Consider the following 20,882-nt stretch of genomic DNA (forward strand, 5'->3'; position numbering starts at 1 on the left):
GTCAATGAATTGCACTTTTTTGCGAAGTCAACAGCAGTTGTCCTAGGGAGAGACTCGCCCCCCCCCACCCCCCCCCCCCCCCAAGTGGAACGCGTCATTTAAAACAGGGAAAGAAACAAAAGTGCCATTATGGGAACCATGGCTGCAGTGAATGTGCCGATTGGCTGGGTTTTAAGAACAATTCACTTCGGTCATCAGAATGGTCTACATCATAAACTCTGAAGTGGCACGGGGTAATTTTTTGGTGATTGCTGTGTAAGAGTAGTTTTCGGTATTAGCTTGCAAATAAAACAGAACATTGGAAAGGTATTCATCATCACCAATCATGGTCTATCAACCGCTGGATGAAGGCCTCTCCATGTCATCACCGTCCCTTATGATTTTGCAGTGCCAGTCCCATCATACTCGTGCAGATGAGCAGATATTATCACTCCATCTCCCCAGTGGTTGTACTCACAGGCGTGCTCTCACCTTTGGCTGCGATTCACAACACCAGCCTCGTCCAACAGTCAAGCTTCTCTTCTTAGCGATTTGTCCTTCCCAAATCTGCTTGGAAACTCTTTGCATTCAATCTAATTTCAATTATTTTCATTTGTTCTCTGATCCACGTATTCCTCTTTGTCTACGCCTGAGTTCCAAGCACACGCTTCTCCAGATTTTCCCATAATAATTTTCAGCTTTGTGTTCCATTTTCTTTGCCGTTGTACATAGTTCGTATCCATATCATAGCAGTGTAATATGCACCAATTTGTTACATTGGTATGTTGCTTTTCATTATGAAAGGTCATGCATGTGACAATTAAAAACAACGTGACATGTTTTGCCCTATTTGCAACACAACGCCTATCCATGCTGATGTCACTTGCCATGACCCTGATGCAGCGATCATTCTCACCATAAAAATGTGCCCTCGTTAAATCACTTCATCTCCTTGCTCCATGCGTGTCCTTTCTCTTGGCTGTCACTTCACTGCCGGTTTTGTCCATCGATTGTCATTCCACCTCCTAGCGATGTGTCGTGCGCAAGTCAATTTGTATCTCTTAATTATTGTAATGTCTCGGATTGTTATTTTTTTTGGTTTCCTAATCGCTGTGTTTCTCGGCCACGCTCTTGAGTAATTTCGGTCGTGCATCTTCCCGTTTGTTCCTTTGTGTGGTCGGGTTGTAGGATTTTTCTTGCCAGTGACTTTGCCTCCGATCCATACATAACTGCCGGCAGTACACATTGATCCAAAAATATTCTCTTCGAAAAATGTAATTGTTGTGACTGCATTCATTACATGCAACATGTCCCGTAATTATACATCCCATCAATAGGTGCACATGTCCATAGCAGTGTGTAGTTTGTATACGTTATAGAGCGTCATCGACATAATTAAAACAATTACACTTTCCAAAGTACATGAACACAATTGTCGGTTCAATTAACTTTTGCATTGACAATAGTGGACTTCATGTGGAACTATAGTAATGTGAGGATAACTACATTATTGCGTGTGCTGTTTATTTTTGTGTGTTTGGCGGGAGTGGGGGCACAGTTAGTTACCACACTGCACTATGAATCCGATAACCTGAATATCATTGCTGGCTACAGCTAACATCAGTAACAAGTGGTATCTGAACCAATCCTGGGCCTCCCATAAGTCTTTTAAGCCCTGGTCTCGGCTACACCAACCCCTCATGACATTGTTCAGACATTAATAGGTGCTCGCTAAGAGCTATTGCCACAAGTCTATGAAGTTAGACGGGGCATATTTGTACCCAGTACATTATGTGGGGAGCAGCTATGAACCTGGCAACCTTATTTCGATTCCCTGGCATGGCTAACGTCAGTGGCAAGCTGTGTCCGAACCTGTTCTGAGCTTACATTACATTTTGCTTATTCTTAGCTCTTTCGGTAAAGTCACGTTGAAGGGAAACAATAAAATAATAAAATATATATAAACCAATATATTAATTGTTTTTTATTGTTTTATATATCTTATTATTTTATTGCTTCCCTTCAACGTGACTTTACCGAAAGAGCTAATAATATGAATTACTGCAGTCACGAAAGCTTTAAATAAAAAAAATACATTTTGCTTGTTTTGTTTACCCAGAAAAGCGTCACTAAGTCTATTCAGGAGGAGCCTGCCAGATTTTTTCAGTAGGGTGGGGGGGGCGGCAATGTTGCTGTATAATCCCAATTGAGTATTTTGCAGGAAATGTTTGGCCAATACCAGTTACATATTTTTTTTAGCGATGGGAGGAAACCAGATAACCTGGCAGAAACCCATTACGAACAGAGGGAGAACACACAAACTCCACACAGAAAGATTCCCGAGTCGGGAATCGAACCCAGGTGATTCATGCTGTGAGACACAATTGTTACCACTGTGCGAAACCTACCGTAAAAAAATAGTACCTTGTATAGTGTGCAAACAAATGATAGCCACACCACTGTTTCATGCAACACTTAATGTTATGAACTATAGCACTTTCCCCAACAGTGTGTATGGACAATTAAGGAATATTTCAGTGTGCAGTACTTTGCATATGAAATTAATTCAAACAGAAATATTAACATTTTCATCCAGTCCATGCGGTTATACATTTCTCAAACAATTCACGAATATGAAAAACAAAACATACGTAATGCATTCGAGGGTATTTCCATAAGAGATGTAGTGATGCAATCAGCTCGTGTGCAGGCATTAAGTGGATTACTAAATCGCAGGATCGCAAGTGATGGTGACAATTCGGCAAGGCCTTTATCCAGCAGTGGATCGACCATGGCCTATTATGCCTATATGTCCGTTTGTAATGTAATGCATTTGGATTCTTCTATCTTGCGCTCCTGCACAACGTGAAATGTTGCATACTCTCACGAGTTTGATTGAACAGCGTGTGCATCCCAACGTGATGGATCGCGTGGGAGCCCCATCGATAGGATTGCGAGTCCTCCTTCTCAGCCACCAGCACTTTCATCTGTTCAATGAGATTGGGGGTGGAGGGGGGTGGGGAGTCAAATAAATAAATATATAAGGCATACATTCAAAACGTTCACTCAAACTTTCATACACACGTCTTATATTTAGATTGAGAATCTTCATGCATTGGTGGAGATGAGAATGGTTGTATTTAGATTGAGAATCTTCATGCATTGGTGGAGATGAGAATGGTTGTAAGTTCTTGTTTTCTATTATATTCGGATTGTCTTGTCACCTCCATGTTGCATTCCATTCATTCACGAAGACAAGTGGGCTTGTGCTGGAGACGTCACTCGACTGGATGGTGGCCAGTGGTCAAGACTAACGTCTGTGTGGCAGCCAAGCGAGGGGGAACACCCTTGAGAGTGAGTACAAACACCGGGGGGGGAGATGGAGCAATCAGATCAATTAAATCGGTTCCATGTGCAAGTGCGATATGAACCGCTGCATTAGCACGACCGTGACAGATAGCAGCAGCTTGTGGAGCCTTGCATCAAACAGTGGATTGATCATGGCTGATGTTAACATCTTGAGAAATACATACCGAAGGTAATGTACTTTTCACAAGTCTTTCTTTCAGCACGGTTTGGGACGTGACAGTGCCAAGCATTGTACCGGCGTGCCGCTGTTCGCCGGCACCAGCACGACACATTCACGTCCTTTGGTTAAGCATCAATAACGTTTGAGTAAACCGCATGGTGATGTTACGGGCCTATATTTCCAGTAATTGGATTGCATTGCATCAATGTTGCAAGCAATTTTCAGTTAAGCGTTTGAATTTCGGGAATCGTCAGCAGCAATGTCCTCAAGAAGGTGACCCCCCCCTCCCCCCCACCACCACCACCCACTTGCGATCGATAGCTAAATGTCACGGTTTATATTGTTCACTCGTGCGGAAATGTAAACCGTTTTTGATAAAATTGTACGAGAAAGTTCGAATTGCTCAGCTGTGCCCGTTCCCGCAATCGGTTTTGCTCTTGCACGTGAGCTGATCTCAAAATTCCATCTCACAATGGTGGACATCCTCGCGTTCAGCGATGTTCTGTAGAACAAGGGGAGCCCACAAACGGGTTCATATCTCACTCGCTACTCACGCCCAGGAATCAAACTTAGGCAGCCATGTGTAAAGTGCGATCCACCTAAACAATTTCCTGCTGCACTCACTCCCTTTGCAAATTATAGATTACTCTTTGGTTATTTCGGTAAATTTCTAGATTTGAAGCTTTCGTGACTGCAAGGATTCATACTCTTTGTTTTTTTTCGGTAAAGTCACGTAGGTAAAATAAAATAAATGAAAACAACTAAATTAAATCACGAAGTTTCGGAGGCTTGTGTTGCCTCCGAGGCTTGTGTTGCCTCCGAAACGTCGTGATTTAATTGAGTTGTTTTCATTTATTTTATTTTACCTACGCGACTTTACCGAAAAAAAACAAAGAGTATATTTCGGTAAAGTCACGTCGATAGAAAAATAACTAATAAATGACGACGTTTCGATAGCGACACAAGCCATCACCGTCTTCAGGTGAAACAACACAGCAGGCGGACTGCTGAGGCAGGAGGAAATGTAGCAGGAGAGAGCCATCGCAACAAGAGGCCACGTACGCCTGTGGTGGGCACAACCCAAGGGCAAGTGGGCGGGGCTAGGGATGGAATTTGCAAGTGAATGCAGGATCGCAGAGCTCGCACACCTCGGCCAATCCGAGGGGGGGGGGAGAGGGAGGGGAGGGGGAGGGGCCGCCGCAACGGGCGAGAGGGTGGGGGTGACATTTACAGAAGGAGAAATGTAATGCAACTCAGAGAGTCGACCAACACAACAGTGAACACTTTTCCTGGTTGATCAACGTCCTTACAAAGATTGCTCAATTTTGCATCCATCTTCTCCGTTGAAGTCATGTCTGAGTTGTGTGGAAATCCTCCCCGTATATGGGGAATTCTTGCAGTCACGAAAGCTTAGAATCAAGATTGAACCGCCTCTACGAAGAGGATTTCCACACAACTTAGACTTCACATCAACGGAGAAGATGGATGCAAAATGTGGCAATCTTTGTAAGGACGTTGATCAACCAGGTAAAGTGTTCACTGTTGTGTTGGCCGACTTTCTGAGTTGCATTACATTTCTCCTTCTGTAAATGTCACCCCCACCCTCTCGCCCGTTGCGGCGGCCCCTCCCCCTCCCCTCCCTCTCCCCCCCCTCGGATTGGCCGAGGTGTGCGAGCTCTGCGATCCTGCATTCACTTGCAAATTCCATCCCTAGCCCCACCCACTTGCCCTTGGGTTGTGCCCACCACAGGCGTATGTGGCCTCTGGTTGCGATGGCTCTCTCCTGCTACATTTCCTCCTGCCTCAGCAGTCCGCCTGCTGTGTTGTTTCACCTGAAGACGGTGATGGCTTGTGTTGCTATCAAAACGTCGTCATTTATTAGTTATTTTTCTATCTACGTGACTTTACCGAAATAACCAAAGAATATGAATTCCTGCAGTCACGAAAGCTTAAAATCAAAATTATAGATTGTCCAAAATTACCTTTTTTCTTTAAATGAAATATTAGATTATTTCTATTTCAGGTATTATATTTCGAAAAAAAATGTCATTAGTTTTTTTTTTATATATTATAAATGGAGAATGTCGTGAATTGTAGTTACGGTAAAAGGATTTGCTTGTCACCTTTAGTAATTATGATTAAAATAATGTCATCAGTGTTAATATATTGTTCTCATAGACAGAAAATTGTATGTACATTACATGCAATGCCTTTAGTAAATTACCTAATTACATCCTTTATACATAAAACATTGCAACATTTCAATGCGTAATTGCACGGTAAATACCAGTCTAGCAAATGAATGTCACCGATTTCTATATTATAATTTATATTTTACCACTACTAAGATCTGTGCCGATCAATGAGCAATTAGTGAAGTGTGCCATTTATCTCTCACTGTTGAACACCTTGCAAACCTAAGCAACGTAAAACTTCTGCAGAAACTAATTTCATACCATTGACCTGGCATCTTGTACTAAACAAAGATGTATACCGCCTTAGCTAATTGAATCCAAGCACTGAAGCACAGTTTTTTTATATATATACAAGTACTGTAGATGTGTTTTGTTCTCTCGTTAGTGACTAAATGAATTGTATAAATGTCAGCATCAGATGTTATTCATGGAGAAAAGATAATGTATTTGATCTTTTGCCTTGAAATTATAAATGTCCTGGCCCATTGCCGAGGGAATCTTGCATGCAATGAGAAAATATCAGCCTGCCATGACTCTAACCCATTGGATGCAGTTCTCTTAATTTCTATTTTTCTTTAAAACATTCCGTTTCTAAACTTGGCAGTGTCCTAAATGGAGCAATGCCACGTGCAGATTAACCTCTTATCAGGAGCCCTTCGGGGGTTTGCACTGTTACCATTGGGGGTGGCAAACAACAAAGCCCTAAGGGATGCCGGTTGCTTCATGGTCATCCGTTGACACCTTTGCAGATGGGGCTAGTTGACTTCAGGTGACAAACTTCACCGGATCACAGTTGCAACGTTAGCAAACGGGGCTAGGTTAGCAAAGTTAAGACTAATACTTATAATTATAGGTCTCACTACGTTACGCTTCCACATGTCGAGTTCGACTTACAATCCTGGGGCTCACTGATCACTGTCCTCCTCTATTACACCTTTAACTCTCGTTACCCGGATCACTGTCATTCTGTCTCTGTGTCTCTCTGTGTATCCCTGTAACCATGTCTCACTAGGTCTCTAGGTGTCTGTTTCGGTGTCCCTTACTCTGCCGCTATACCTCTGCCTCATTCTGTCGCTATTTCTCTATCTCACTCTGTCCCTGTCTCTTTGTGTCCAGGCCTCTCTGTTCAACAGCATTGGAACAACTAATGCTGCATCGCTAAACAATTCACGTCAACGCACACTCAAAAAAAGATTTCCGCAAGTCCCAGGGCCACAAGTCGGCAAGAAATTTTAGAAATTGAAACTCCAAAGAATCTATGCCCCGCATAGACTGGGTTGAGCAGCGCAGGGTTGAGAGAGGGTTATCCACAAAGACCAAGAGGGAGTATAGCTCTTGGTCGTTGTGGATACATCTTAGAGGCAGGGTGCCCAGGCAAGAGTAGGCTGGCCACGTGGCGAACAGGCCGCATCACAGCACGGTCAACGATTTCCTTTGGAGGGTCGGCTTCTTGATCGGCGGGCGAGGATCGCCTCCTCACTATTTTTTTGCAGATATCTTGAGGCACCTGCCTCACGTGTATGTACAGTAATATTTTAACTTGAACCTTTTGACCCACTTCATCAAGCCCCAGAATCAGCATGTGCTGCCTCCATGCTCTAGCCCCCCCCCCCCGTTCCATCTTAAGCATCAAGCGTCCTCCTTTAACTCCTCTCCGCCTCAATGGGGTGGAAGCGCTCGGCCCTGCCTGACTCTCCGTCCCTCTTCTTCTGGACTGTGGGGGACCCACTCGGCAGGGAAGGGAGGAAACGAGGGGGGCGGGTGGTCAGTTGAAGGAGGAAGGGAAAAAGGGCGATGAAGAGTCCTGGGGTCCAAGTGGCCAGCCCGCACGGCCGCCACAATTTTCTCATTTCATGACGTTGCAAGGGGTACCACTGACGTGTAACTTGAACGCAAATTAAATCGGCCTGCTGTATAGATAATGTCCGGCTAAAAGTCAGTAATTTTCAGCAGGTCTCTGTTCATAAACGGAGATGTTGCAAACACCTTTCACCACGCACCACCTTTCAACCAGGTCGCATATTGCCGTGGCCAAAACAAAATTTGCTGCTGCAATGAACATAACATTGTGTGGCATACACTTGAGGTGCGGTCGGCACGATGGTGCAATGGTTAGCGGGCTGCGCCATAAAACCTGCCACCTGAGCTTGATTCCCACCCAAGTCACGGCTGACATGAGTGACAAGTGATATCTGAAATGTGGTCCAGGGCACCCACTTTGCAAGTACGTATCAAGCATCAACCCCGAGAACCAACATGGCTTGCGGAGGCCTCCATCCAACAGTGGAATTTTAAATAGTAAACTTGCAATGTCATCTGACTTGGGGGCTCGTGCGGTCTCTTTGGTAGGAATCAGGCTTTTGCAACATTAACGTCCCATTGGTCTTGGTTTAGATGTTTGGACAAAGTTATAACAGGTCGGTATGGTCATGCCTACTCTTCAACATGAATAATGCTCTTGTACAGTGGTACTCAACTTTGTTTGGCTTCTTTGCCCCCTGATGAATTTTGTTTCAACCAAGTACCCCCTTGCCTGACCCCATATGGTTCTGAGAAATAAATGTATGAATAATGAACATGAATATTTTAACCAACTGGCCATTTTATGAGGTATCCTAACCAGCTAGTAATTACAAGTGAATACAACAAAATCAATGGACGCTGTGCATGCATGTTATAGTTCGCACTCGCTGGTTACTCTTGGAAACCACATTGTTTGCTATGAATGAGTTTAGAAAGGTATTTTATATCGTTCAAGGTTATCATTTGGATTAATATTTATCGTAGTGATTTTATATTGGCAGATTCATACGAGATTATTCACCAATGATTTATGTATAATATAATTTCACACATTTAAAAATCACCTCACTAACACCCTGGGAAATTGCCACGTTACCCTCAGGGGTTCAAGTAACACCAGTTGAGAGCCACTGATCTAGCACTTCACAGGCCTACAAACATAAGAATGTATATTCTACATGTGTTTAAATAGCTAAGCACAAGTGGAGCGCCGTTTCATTCATAAGTGGCTCGGTGGAATGTAAATGTCTTCAACATGATTTTGTGACATTTAGTGCTCGTGCAGTGACGCCAACACACGTTCTTGCTTTACTAAGGGCCTTTCTTTTGGACACAAACACTATTCCTAGTCCCGGGCTTCAGTTGAAGATGATTGGACTTCATCTTCTCTCCAACCGTCTCTTGCCCTTGTGCTCTCCCCTTTTACATTCCTGGAGCCCCCTGTCTCGAAGGTTTGCTCACCCCATTTCCCTCAGCCAATCCTCGCCCTCCTTCTCTAACGGTCGTCAGCCGTCCACCCCGACAGTCCACCCTCGTTTTCCCCGCCTTTTACGTTTGAATTTCTCAACCAATCAGTTCAATTCTCTGGCCCTAACCAATCCTCTTTGAGGCCCCTCTGCACCAATCAGAGGCTTGACACACTTTCCCGACTGTCCGTTTGTATGTGTACTGCGTCAGGTAAGCGGTCTGTTGTTTTAGGTCTTTTACACTTGTAAGAGTACGTCTCTCAATCCGTGTACTATTACAATTTGTATGTCGGAGTGAGTCTATTTAGTGGGTTGGTTTGCACAGCACAACACCTTGCGTGCAACACAGACGACAATGACACGATTCACTCTGTATATTGCTGCAGATATCCTAAAAGTTTAATTGAAAAGATCGTTTTATTGGTATTAAATAAAATAATTATTACCATAGCATTCGTAGTTCTGCAATATTAGCTCAATATCCTCCGTTTCAATGGCCTCGCCGGAACGATCCTTATTCATAACCTACAGCCCATTTAATAATAGGGTTTTTCCCCTTTTTTTCTGGCAACAAAACTGAAACCTTTTTTTTACAAGGATTCATGTCTGCATTAACCACAATACCTGCATTCAAAATGCAAACAAAAAACATACTATGATAATATATGCATTGTCCTTGAAACTGATTGGTCCATTGGTCCACACCAAGGGACGGCTTTCTTTTGAGCCTCGACCCAATTGGTGCTCGACCAGATGACGCCATTTGGCGTCAGCTGTACGCCTTTTGGGGAAAAACCCTATTATTATATTTTGGTACTGGCAAAGGAGGTCTAATGATACAGCCTATTTGTCAATCCACTGCTGAGATGAAGGTCTCTCTGTACTGTGTCGGTATTGGGGTTTGTTTGACCACCCCAATCAGCGGGGTCTGGTGAAGGTGCCGGGGTAGCATGATTTCGAGGGGGGTGGAGTTAGTCACTTTATTTCAGACTAGCAGGTGTACCCGTTCTTCGCACGGAAATTAATAGTTTAGTCCTAGTTTTAAGTTTATTCAATGAACGAATATAGATGATTATCCCCCCCCACCCCAGCCGTGCAGTTGTGCGGGATACACGGCCTACGCGGAGGGTGGCGGAGGGGATGCGTGACGTCAGCAGGTACACTGCGTGACGCTGCCGCATGCGGGTGACATCACAGATGTGACGTCACCGCTCACTTGCGCGCAAAATATATCCATTATTGCGCCCCCCACACCCCCCCCCCAAAAAAATATATATACTAAAGTGTATTTTTATACTTTTTGCATTGTGTACAGTCTGGAAACTACCCACATGCCAAATTTCAAGTTTGTTGCATGTCGGCAAGTATGCTAAACATTTCGAACAGACACACATTCACAAATTTCCATTTTATATATATATAGATAACACCAAATTGAGCTAAGAAGATATTCTTTCAATGAGTGTGACCGGTTCAGATATCATTCCATTTTTAGCTTTAGTCAGGAATCCAACTCAGGTTTTCTGACTTTTCGAGTGCAGTTCAATATAGACGTAAGCGGTCTCCATCCGCTCCTATGAAATAAAAATGTATTCTGTCCACTTTGGAAGACAGAAACATTGACTGTCACAAAGTCTCAACGTGAACCACGGTTAGAATATTGTTATTGAATCCTGAGAAGATATATTTAAAGAGATTACCCAAGTGTATGGATTTAATTTGGTTGTTTGCACTTTAATGGTCCTTTCGCCCAGCTTTCTACAGGGAAAAAAAACATCTGCAGCGATTTTCAAATCATTTTTTGTCATTTAATTTGGATTTGTATGCTGTGGTATACGGGTGGTTATTAGAGCAGTACATTTCAGAGTAAGCCATAATGCAGCAGACTTCTCATTGTGTATGCCTTTAATGCACTGTATAATGCAAAACAGATTTTTTAAAATATATATTCGTTTTAGAATTTGGACTAACATTTTTGGGGGGTTTTACGCATTAAACCACATTAGCACGCGTTGCAATCATGATTTGTCGATTCATGCAAATGATCAGACATTGATAAATGTCATAGCTTTTACTTATTAAAAAGTGTGGAATCACACAAATACTTCTCATATCAGCTTCTGTTTTTTTTTGTTATTCTCAGTTATAACTTGTTGATGTGGTCGTTTTATATGAACAGCACCGTCATTAATCATCGCTGGTGTATTCCTTCACATTTTAGACAAAAAGTTGCATAATCGCTGGATAATGAAGTGTCAGGCAGGGGAAAAATAGCATGAATAGTTAAAGTTACATCAAGCACCACCTATACATCAGCATCAGTCACGATCAATCTACTGCTGCATGAAGGTCTCCCCAAGCCACGACTGCCTCTCATGTTCCTGCGATGCAACAATCCGCCTGGCGTCAGTACACCATCCGATTTATGTGCTCCATCTCCTCGATGCCAAACCTCTCAACATCATTATTCTTCCATAATAACGATTATTTTTTTTAGTTACATCGCAAAAAATAGTCATGTGTCGTTAACCCACCACCACCCGACACAGCCAATCAATAAGGTTTGCCACGTAAACACATTTATTTTTATGCGATATCACCCAAAAAAACACGCTATTGTGGATATTGGTTGCGAAAGCCTACTTGTTAAACTGATCATTATTCCTGACATTCGGCCATCCTTCAAGCAATTATGTCCCGACCAAGACTACTTTTCTCGACTGGTATAATGATGTATTTAACCTGTCCATTTTTTTTAATCCACATGGTTGTCTGTCTCTCGGTCTAATTTTAACCTACTTTTCTCCATGCATCTTTGCACAACTTTTCAGTTTTTGTAAAATTTTCTCTGCCAATTATCATGTTTCATATCCGTATGTCATTGCAGACAATCTGCATTTATTAAAAAGTTTTCGTTTCGTCGCATGAATATATTACTCATAATACAGCTTGTAATGTGCACAGTTTTGTAAACCGAGGGTCATGACCCTTTACTTGAATGCGCAATCACCTGGTATTGAAAGGATTAAAATAAAACACAGCATTTATGTCACGATGTTTGAGTCATGCTGAATCTCATTTTTGCATGCAAGGATTTTATAATGGGGAGCAGCAATTATGATGCTTAAATTCTAGGCATGGTAACAATTCCCCCGACTGGTGATTCAAAGTTGAAATTAGATTTGAGTCAATAGTGACTTTTAAATCCTCATTGCGGTGAATGGTAGTGCCTGTAGTGGCTGCCGGGGTGATGTCAAACCATTGAAGTCCATGCGACGTTCTTATTCGATATTTCCCATCCACGAATCTCTAGTAGCAGTCCGTCACTGTTGGCAATCATATCCCATCCCTTGCTGGTGTACTGTGTCCTCCTTTTCACTCGGTTCTAAAGCATCCTCCACTCCCCTCAGTCCATATCTGCCTTAAGTCGTCCTCTCCCTTAGTTGCCATTGCTCTCTTTTCTGGATTCATTTTAGCTGGCATGCAACCCGTACAAATTGAAACGTGTGAAAGTTTTAACCCTGGGCACACCGCGGTATGGGGAGTAGAGTTAAGGATTTCGATTTAAAGCTTTCGTGACTGCAAGGATTCATCTTCTTTGGTTCTTTCGGTAAAGTTACGTAGAATGAGAATAAAATAATAAATTAGTAAAATATTAATTTTTAATAAAATATTCATTTTACTCATAGAAGAGTGAATCCACAACATTTACAATTTTTTGACTACGACGTTTCGCTGGTAATTACACCCAGCATCATCGGGCAATTTACCAGAATGGTGAATCCCTCCACTTGCTCCCGGTCTTAAATAAAGCAGCAGGGTGGCGTCATCATTTAACCCAAAAAACGTTTCTTATGAATAATATTGGTCGCGAAAGCCTACGTGTTAGTGTACATTTGTTTTAATTGACTTTAAGAAGGTGGGGGTGGTGGTGCCGCGTCTTCAGTGGAGGGGGGGGGGGCTCACCCCTGCCAAGCTCCCTGTCGCCCACAGGGCTGGCGTGTACAAACCGAACATCTAAAGTCTTGCCGATTCGCCCCCCCCCCCCCCTTTGGACCGTCACGCTTGGTTGTATAAAGCATTGCGTGTGTGGGTGTGCCACGTTAATAGTAGCCAAAGGCATTGTTGTGCATTTCATGTGTTTTATTGCATTTTTATGATATTTTTGTGTTTTATTCATTTAATAAATAAGACGTCAAACTAGTCGACGCTTGTAATTATACATCGCTGTGCATTGTGATTAAGAGTGGAATTTATGCAGCGTTACAAATTTCACTAAACAGGCACCAATTTGCTGTTTCACCAACTCGGTGGTTTAAATGTATTCTTTATTTTAATATATTTTGCCACAGCGCCTACATTGTACCGGGCTTTTTTGTAGACATGTTGCACGGACGATGCGATGCCTTTCATTTATATAAATGCATTTCTGAAACATTTTATGCAAACGTTATACGGGTAAATGGAAATGCAAGCATCCATTGTTTTCATCATAACAACAGCAACTCATAACGGCATCAGAGGGGATGGTGGTGGGAAGGGACATTTCATTGTCCCATATTCTCAGTCTCTGATGCGCTTCGTAAACATTTTGAACTGACAAAAGAGCTTACTGACAAAAAAACACAGTTTTATTCAGAGCGCTTTTTTTTAATCAACAGAAGCTTAGCATTTCAACAGATGGCAACAGCATCCAGGGAATTTGTAGGGCAAGGAATTTGGTTTTCTTGGCGGCATGAAGGTTAAGCACCGCATATAAATAAAATAAAACTCTTAAACGGTCAGCGAACACTTTGCCAGAAATAAAAAAAATAAGTGCGTCCAAACGGAATTGTTTTCCGAATTACTCTCGGAAGATAAGAGGCTTATCTTTTCAATTCCAACTAAATGGTGTTGAGGATCGTAATTTTGATGTCCAATATGTCTGTTGCACTGTGTGCGATCCTAAATTGTTATTGAAATTAGAATAAGGTTTGCGATATATGACATCATCGCTATGATGTTGTTGCAATGAGCTAGAATTGTGCTGAGCACCTTCTGAATGTGTTGAGAGCGAATATTCACTCTGATTCACTGATATGTGAATTGTGCTTAAAGTACATTAACAGTGAGCGTTTTGATATTCTGGAACGTCTGTTTTTTTGTGTTTTAGCTTCAAACATTACCAAATGTCACTTTTAAAATTCAAGAAACCCCTGGCCAACGTGTCGTTATCGAACACGCGGTATACCTCATGAGGTCTGTATTGCCGGAACACAAAGGGTGATGTTTAAAAAATAAAACAACAAAAATCACGACGTTTCGGCCTTAAAGGTCGCGGTCTGAGCGTGGCTGTGTTTCACTCCAGCGCTGTCCTCGAGACAGCCTGATACCTTCACCTGATGAAGGCTGCTTGTGTTGTGGCCGAAACGTCGTGATTTTTGTTGTTTTATTTTTTTTACCTACGTGACTTTACCGAATAGAACCGAAGAGTATGGATCCTTGCCGTAACGAAAGCTTTAAATCTAGAACCTACTCGGTTTGACGGTGCCATGATTGCCATCTTCGTGTCGAAAAATCGTGACGTCAGAGCGCTGCTTTCGTTGGAAGGTTTTGAATGAATTGACTGTGAGAACGATGTATTTGCCGTGTATGTTGTGTGTGTGTGTGCTAATAGAACACATTGATCAACACGCGCAGCTAACACAGGGCACACGTTCACCGATTGCCGCACGCATCGAATCATCCACTCGCCGAGGACGTCAGCCAGCAGACTGACGCCGAGATGACGAATCACTAAAGATCCAAGTGACAGTGTGGTGGAGGACGAGCGTTGGGCAGGGGAATTCAGTATCAGGGCGGTCAGGCATGGGGGAAGAGTAATGGAGACGGGGGTTCCATGTTGAGGCGATATTCAAAACTAGAGTACACACACACACACAAGAAATGTAGTGCGATGCAACATCCTTGAGTACAATAACAAGCGTGGAAATCATGTACATTTTAGTTAAACAAAGAGGTGGTGATAATTTTGGACCCAGGAACAAAACCCAATTTTGTTCATAAGGTCTATTATTTGTCGAATGCGGCTCTGCATACATTGATCAGAGTCTTTCATGAAAATTAAAAAATAACCAAGAGACAAGCAGACACGATGGTTTGTGTTTTTTTCTTTCCAATATTGTATTTATATTAAAACCAATGAAGGCCCATTGCCTTGAATGTGTGACTTATTTTCAATCAATGTTTGTTTTATTAATAATTTTACTCAATATCTAATAACCATCCTTTTCTACCGAATGGGGTAAATTTGATGTACCTGAACAGAATAAATCAGGTATAGCATGGCAATATTTTTGTATGACAATATATCTCCACTGCAACATTTTCACGGGATGAATTCCATTCAAAGATGGTAATTTGGCTTTTACACCGATTTCACTGACTTTTTTTGTCACGTTCAAATATCAACTCTGGCTGTCGCCTGATGACGCCGGTTGTAATTACCGGCGAAACGTCACGGTACTCGAATTGTAAATGTAGCCCAAATGTCGGCAGCATGGGCGGGGCAGCTAATGTTAATGTAGGTGATGAACGGCGACCGCGAAGGTGGTGGGTTTTCCACCAATTAAAGGGCTGCCAGGTAAAAATTAGCATGTACACCAAGATCGGTGAGCGGCCTCCAGGACGAGCGCGCTGAGGTGGCTATGTTAATGTGAGAGATTAGCGTGTTAATGTGAGATCGCAGAGCTGCCGCCACGTCTAGGTCAGCGCGCAGAGGTGGCTGTGTTGGTGTGAGAAATTTAACCTGTTAATGTAAATTCGGAGAGCCGAAAATAACATCGGAAGGTGGCAGGATGGGAACATCACAGCCAGTTATGACTTAAACTGGTTGATAACGTCCTTCCAATGATTGATAAGTTTGTACCCATCTTCTCTAGAGCTCGATGTATTTCCTACCATCATCACCGAGCCAGTGAACTGGAACATGTACACTAAGCTCTCAAGATGAATGGATATACAGACTACACAATCCGTAAAGCTATCACCCCAACCGTTGGGAAAGAACCATCTGAGGAGCCAATCAAAACCATCACCTTGCCATACATAGCAGGGGTTACCAAAAAGATTTCCAAAATCTTGAGCAAACACAAGATCCAGGTTTTATTTAACACAGTACATAAAATTCGTGATCTGGTCCCATCTGTGAAGGACGTGATCCCTGACATGCAATACCCCGACGTCTACAAACTAAGCTGTGTCTGCGGCTGTAGTGACATTGGGGAAACTAAGCGACATGTCTCGGACAGTGTTCGTGAACATAAGGCAGATCTGAAACACGGTAAGAGCAATACCTCGGCCATGGCTGATCATTGTTTTAATGCGGTCCACTCACGAAATTGATTTCTCTAAGACGAAGGTACTTTGCAAACCCACTGGCTATCAACAAAGATTCGTTCATGAAGCCATACACATATATACAGACACAGACACAATTTTAGCCGCCCCCACTCCGCTAATTGTTGAGCGCATCGCTCCTCTGCCCTCCATTGTTGTTGGAGGACGACTGCCTCCAACTGCCCATTAGCGTCATTCACGATCCTCCTCCATAGAGGCTGAGCTTGACACCGCTGTTATCAGTCGTCGGCAAGTCCACTCAGCTCTACAACCTCTTGTACTGCATCAGTCCATCTCTTTCCCAGCCCGTGTCGTGCCCATTTAGCCCCCTCTATCCAGTCAAACAAAAGCTGCTTGGGAATGCGGTGGCTGGGCATGCAGGCCACATGACCCAGCCTTGTCCGCCAGAGGAGCTCACTGATGGGAATGTGTCCAGATATTTAAATAATGTGAGCTCCTCACACAAACCAGGCTGGTTAAATTCAAAATGGATCGTAGGCAAGCCAACCTGAATGTTTCTAATCCACATTTCACAATTATAGATAAGGGTGAGCATGACTGTGGCTGAGAAGACCCAAAGCTTCGTGTGGAGCTACAGACCAGGTAACTTCTACAGCATTACACAACCGGTGAAAAGATCATCTTGCCCGACTGATTAGGAGTGAGACCTCTGCTTTCAAACCGGAGCTAATCATAAGCACACTGCCCAAGAATGGAAACCTCTCCACCCTCTCCACAACTGAACCGTCACCAATGGGGAGTTGAGGGGTGGAGTGTTTGATGGCACAAAATACCCAGTTTTGGTGGGGCTGATGGTAAGATCACAACACAAGCGGCCTTCATCAACTGATGAAGGCCGCTTGTGTTGTGGCCGAAACGTCGTGATTTTTTGTTGTTTTATCTTTTTTACCTACGTGACTTTACCGAATAGAACCAAAGAGTATGGATCCTTGCAGTCACGAAAGCTTCAAATCTAGAACTGATGGTAAGACCCTGCCGCTTAGTGGCACGATCCAAGTTCAGCAGCAGCTCCTCCAACTCCTCCTCTGAATGAGCAGCAATCACCAGATAATCAACATACATAATATCGTTGACCAATAGGGAGCCATCCTCTGACCGCACCCGTGCATCGATCAGCCTCATTGTATCTGTACCAGATGGAAATTCCTCCATTACAGCCATGAAAAGTTTCTCAAACTATGTGGTCGTAAATTATGTTAAATAATGTGGGATCCAGAGGACATGCCTGTTGCACCCCAAGGTGAACAGGGCTTTGACTTACGACCACACGGCACACACAGACAAATTGAAACAGAGACAAAGTTGAGACAAAGGAACAGGGACAGAGACACCGAGTCAGAATGAACCAGACTAATACTGAGACAGTATAAGACATAGAGACATGGAGACATGGTGAGGCAGAGAAAACAGAGACAGAGACATATTTAGACAGAGAGACATTGAGAAATAGTGTAACAAGCTATAACAGAGATACAAATGTAACAGAGAAGTGACCAGCGAGCATCGACTTACCTGTGTGACAGGTAAGTCTGCCAGGAAGTGTCTAACTGTGTTGTTGGCCTGACTGGATGTGCTTCACATAATGTTTTTTTCAGGTTTGTTGAATTCTCGTCTCTCATCTTTTTGTTGTATTTACCTCCGTGATTTGTTCTTGACACCTGATGAAGATCGCTTGCGTTGTGATCGAAACGTCGTGATTGTTTTTTGTTTTAATATAATTTTATTGTATTTCTACATATGTGACTTTACCGAAAAAAACAATGAGTAATTTTATGCAGTCACGAAAGCTTTAATACTTTATTGTGTGACAGCGATTCAGGGTCACAGTGACCAGTGAGCACCAGGACTACAAGTCAGACTCGACCTACCTTGTGACTGTGATCCAGAGACTCAGGGTGACAGCGAAACGCAGAGTAACAGTGAAGCGGTGACTTCAGCTAGAGGCTAACCGATTGCCCAATGCTACACCAACGGAAATTGCAATCCTTTCGCCTTTGTCCCAACGCGTCCACCCCCACTCGCCGACCCCACTAGCCAAACCCTTGCCCGCCCCCACCCCCAGACTCTCCGGAGTAAGGCCACCAGCCAAACTCCAGAAGCCCGACGTGAGAACAGCGGCATTTACTGGGGGGGGAGGGGGGGGAACAAGTTTTTTACCAAGGTACAAAACCTATTTTTTCCATTGCAATGTCATCGTCCTCAGTTATTATACACATTTAGCCACACGTGGCAAAGCTGGCGCGCCAACGGAAGAACAAAGAGAACTAATCCACCACCTTGCAGATTGCCTCTCAGGTTTTAGGGGGGCTGGTGGCCGACACCCCTGTATAGCAACGAGCGATGCAATCATTCAGCCAGAGGCTGGCTTTTCCCCAAACGAAGGAGAGGGGACAGTTAGAGGCAGAGAAAGAGACCAAGGGATAGGGTTGATGGTAAGGAAAATCCGATGACTGAGGAGGACCTTCTGGAAGGTTGCAGAAGGGATGGGGAGAAGGATATAAAATGGGCGGGGCAATGTGGGAAAATGGCTGAGTTGACAAGAGAGCTTGCTTTGAGTCTGTGTGTTGTGTTGCTGGAACAGTAAACTTCCTTGACCATTTTACCTGTAGAGTGACATTCATTTTTTGCCACTTACGCGGATGGCGAGCTTTCAAATACCATGAAGAAAATAGCTAACTCCCCAAATTGCAATTGGGCTGTACCGTACACTTTGTTAGCAGTAAAGTACGGATTGGGGAAGGGTGATTTTTCTCATTTCACAGCCGTCAGTTTCTGAAGTATAGTTATTGAGAATGTCGACGTGTATGCAACTTGGTTCAAAGCAAACGGGTAACTGAAATGGAACTTACAAGTCTTAGCAGTACCCATGACAAGTGTGAAGCCATTCACGATTCCCTAGACTTCTCAAGAGATGAAGTGTTGACATCTCTTTTGGGATTAATGTTTCGTAGTCATCACCCGTTCCAAAAATTATTTAGAGAATAAATGAAATGTGAAGCGACGATGCAAAACACGCACCGTTTTGTGACATATAAATATTCTGTAATTGTATTAAACCCTCTCTTCTTTGTGCTTGTGTTAGGGAAATTGCACCTGCTAATGCACTATTCTGGATTCTGCCGTAGCGTAATAGTTATAACACTGGACTTGCAATCCAGGGGTCTCCAATTATATTCCATCTCCAGGCGCGGCAATTGAAATCAACGGTGCACATTTATTAACCGCCTCTGCGCACCCAACAGTATACATGGCTACATCCGCAGTAAGTAGATTGGCAGATCCGCATGTGGTGGGATTTAAAGTGTGAATGTTGTCACCTCTGCTGAAGACGTATCGCCAGCGGTGAATGCCTTGAAGATTAAGAGGGAGCTCCCTCTAGCGGAGGCTCTTCCGCCCAAAGTGGCTCGAGGACGCAATGACAGCGCTGCTCCTTTACCCAACTAATATTGCACATACTCTTTGGTTCTATTGGGTAAAGTCACGTAGGTAAAAAATAAAATAACAAAAATCACGACGTTTCGGCCACAACACAAGCGGCCTTCATCAGGTGAAGGGATCAGGCTGTCTCGAGGACAGCGCTGGAGTGAAACACAGCCACGCTCAGACCGCGGACCTTTAAGCTGTGTGCGAGCAAACAAGGTGTCCTGACAAAGGAATTTACCTATTGATGGTGTGAAAAGGGAATTTATAAGAGCTGCGAAAGTTTGGGGTACCACTACTTGAAAAATATACTGTACCATTGAAATTAGTTTAATGTTTAGTTCGATTTAGAGCATCTTTCCAATGGTTGCTTAATTTGAAACCATCTTCTCGGTTGAAATTGTCTGATAAAAACCCGTGGGTTTGCAGAGAACCTTGGTATCGGAGAAAATTATATCGTGATCACCCACAGCGTTGTAACAGTGATCAGCCACGGCAGAAGAATTCGTTTTGCCGTGTTTCAAATCTGATTTGTGCTCGCGAATAGAATTAATATTGCACACCCCATTGCTGCCTGGTCACGTGTTCCATTGCTGCCTGGTCACGTGTGCCATTGCTGCCCGGTCACGTGTGCCATTGCTGCCTGGACACGTGTGCCATTGCTGCCTGGTCACGTGTTCCATTGCTGCCTGGTCACGTGTTCCATTGCTGCCTGGTCACGTGTACAATGAACGCCACCGTGCCAATTAGACAAAGTACCAAACAGCGGCGCTGGTCATGGATTGTGCGCCAAAACGTCAGTAGGTCATCCCATCAGCCCACGCCCGGCACACTTTATTTCCGTTGTACTCTAGGCACGGAGCCATTTCTTATTTCTTGTTGTTGTTTCATCTTATTAAGGCCGTTGCAGCATTCGGCAAACTTTTATTTTCTCCAAAGAAAATGTTTTAACCAGTTTTCTGCACAACAACGAGCTCATGGTTAAAAATAGAACGCGGTGATGCAACTGCTGAGATATTGCTTGTGTCCTGTAAAAGCGTGACAATATTGATCGTCCAAGCAGTATAAGTGCTTTGTTCTTGTCGCCTGCGA

General features: G+C 43.4%; 1 long non-coding RNA gene across 1 annotated transcript; it reads right to left on the reverse strand.

Annotated features, from left to right (window-relative positions):
- Positions 1-272: 272 nt before the first annotated feature.
- On the reverse strand, positions 273-20,137 carry LOC116942015 (uncharacterized). Its single transcript, XR_004402750.2, has 3 exons — positions 18,239-20,137; positions 3,204-3,326; positions 273-2,966 (listed from the first exon to the last, which is right to left on the reverse strand). It is a non-coding gene; the product is annotated as an uncharacterized LOC116942015 (long non-coding RNA).
- Between the last annotated feature and the right edge of the window lie 745 nt (positions 20,138-20,882).

The sequence above is a fragment of the Petromyzon marinus genome, chromosome 13 (genome assembly GCF_048934315.1).
Source record: "Petromyzon marinus isolate PM22_M1 ecotype Great Lakes invasive population chromosome 13, UKy_Petmar_22M1.pri1.0, whole genome shotgun sequence".
Classification (NCBI taxonomy): Eukaryota; Metazoa; Chordata; class Hyperoartia; order Petromyzontiformes; family Petromyzontidae; genus Petromyzon; species Petromyzon marinus.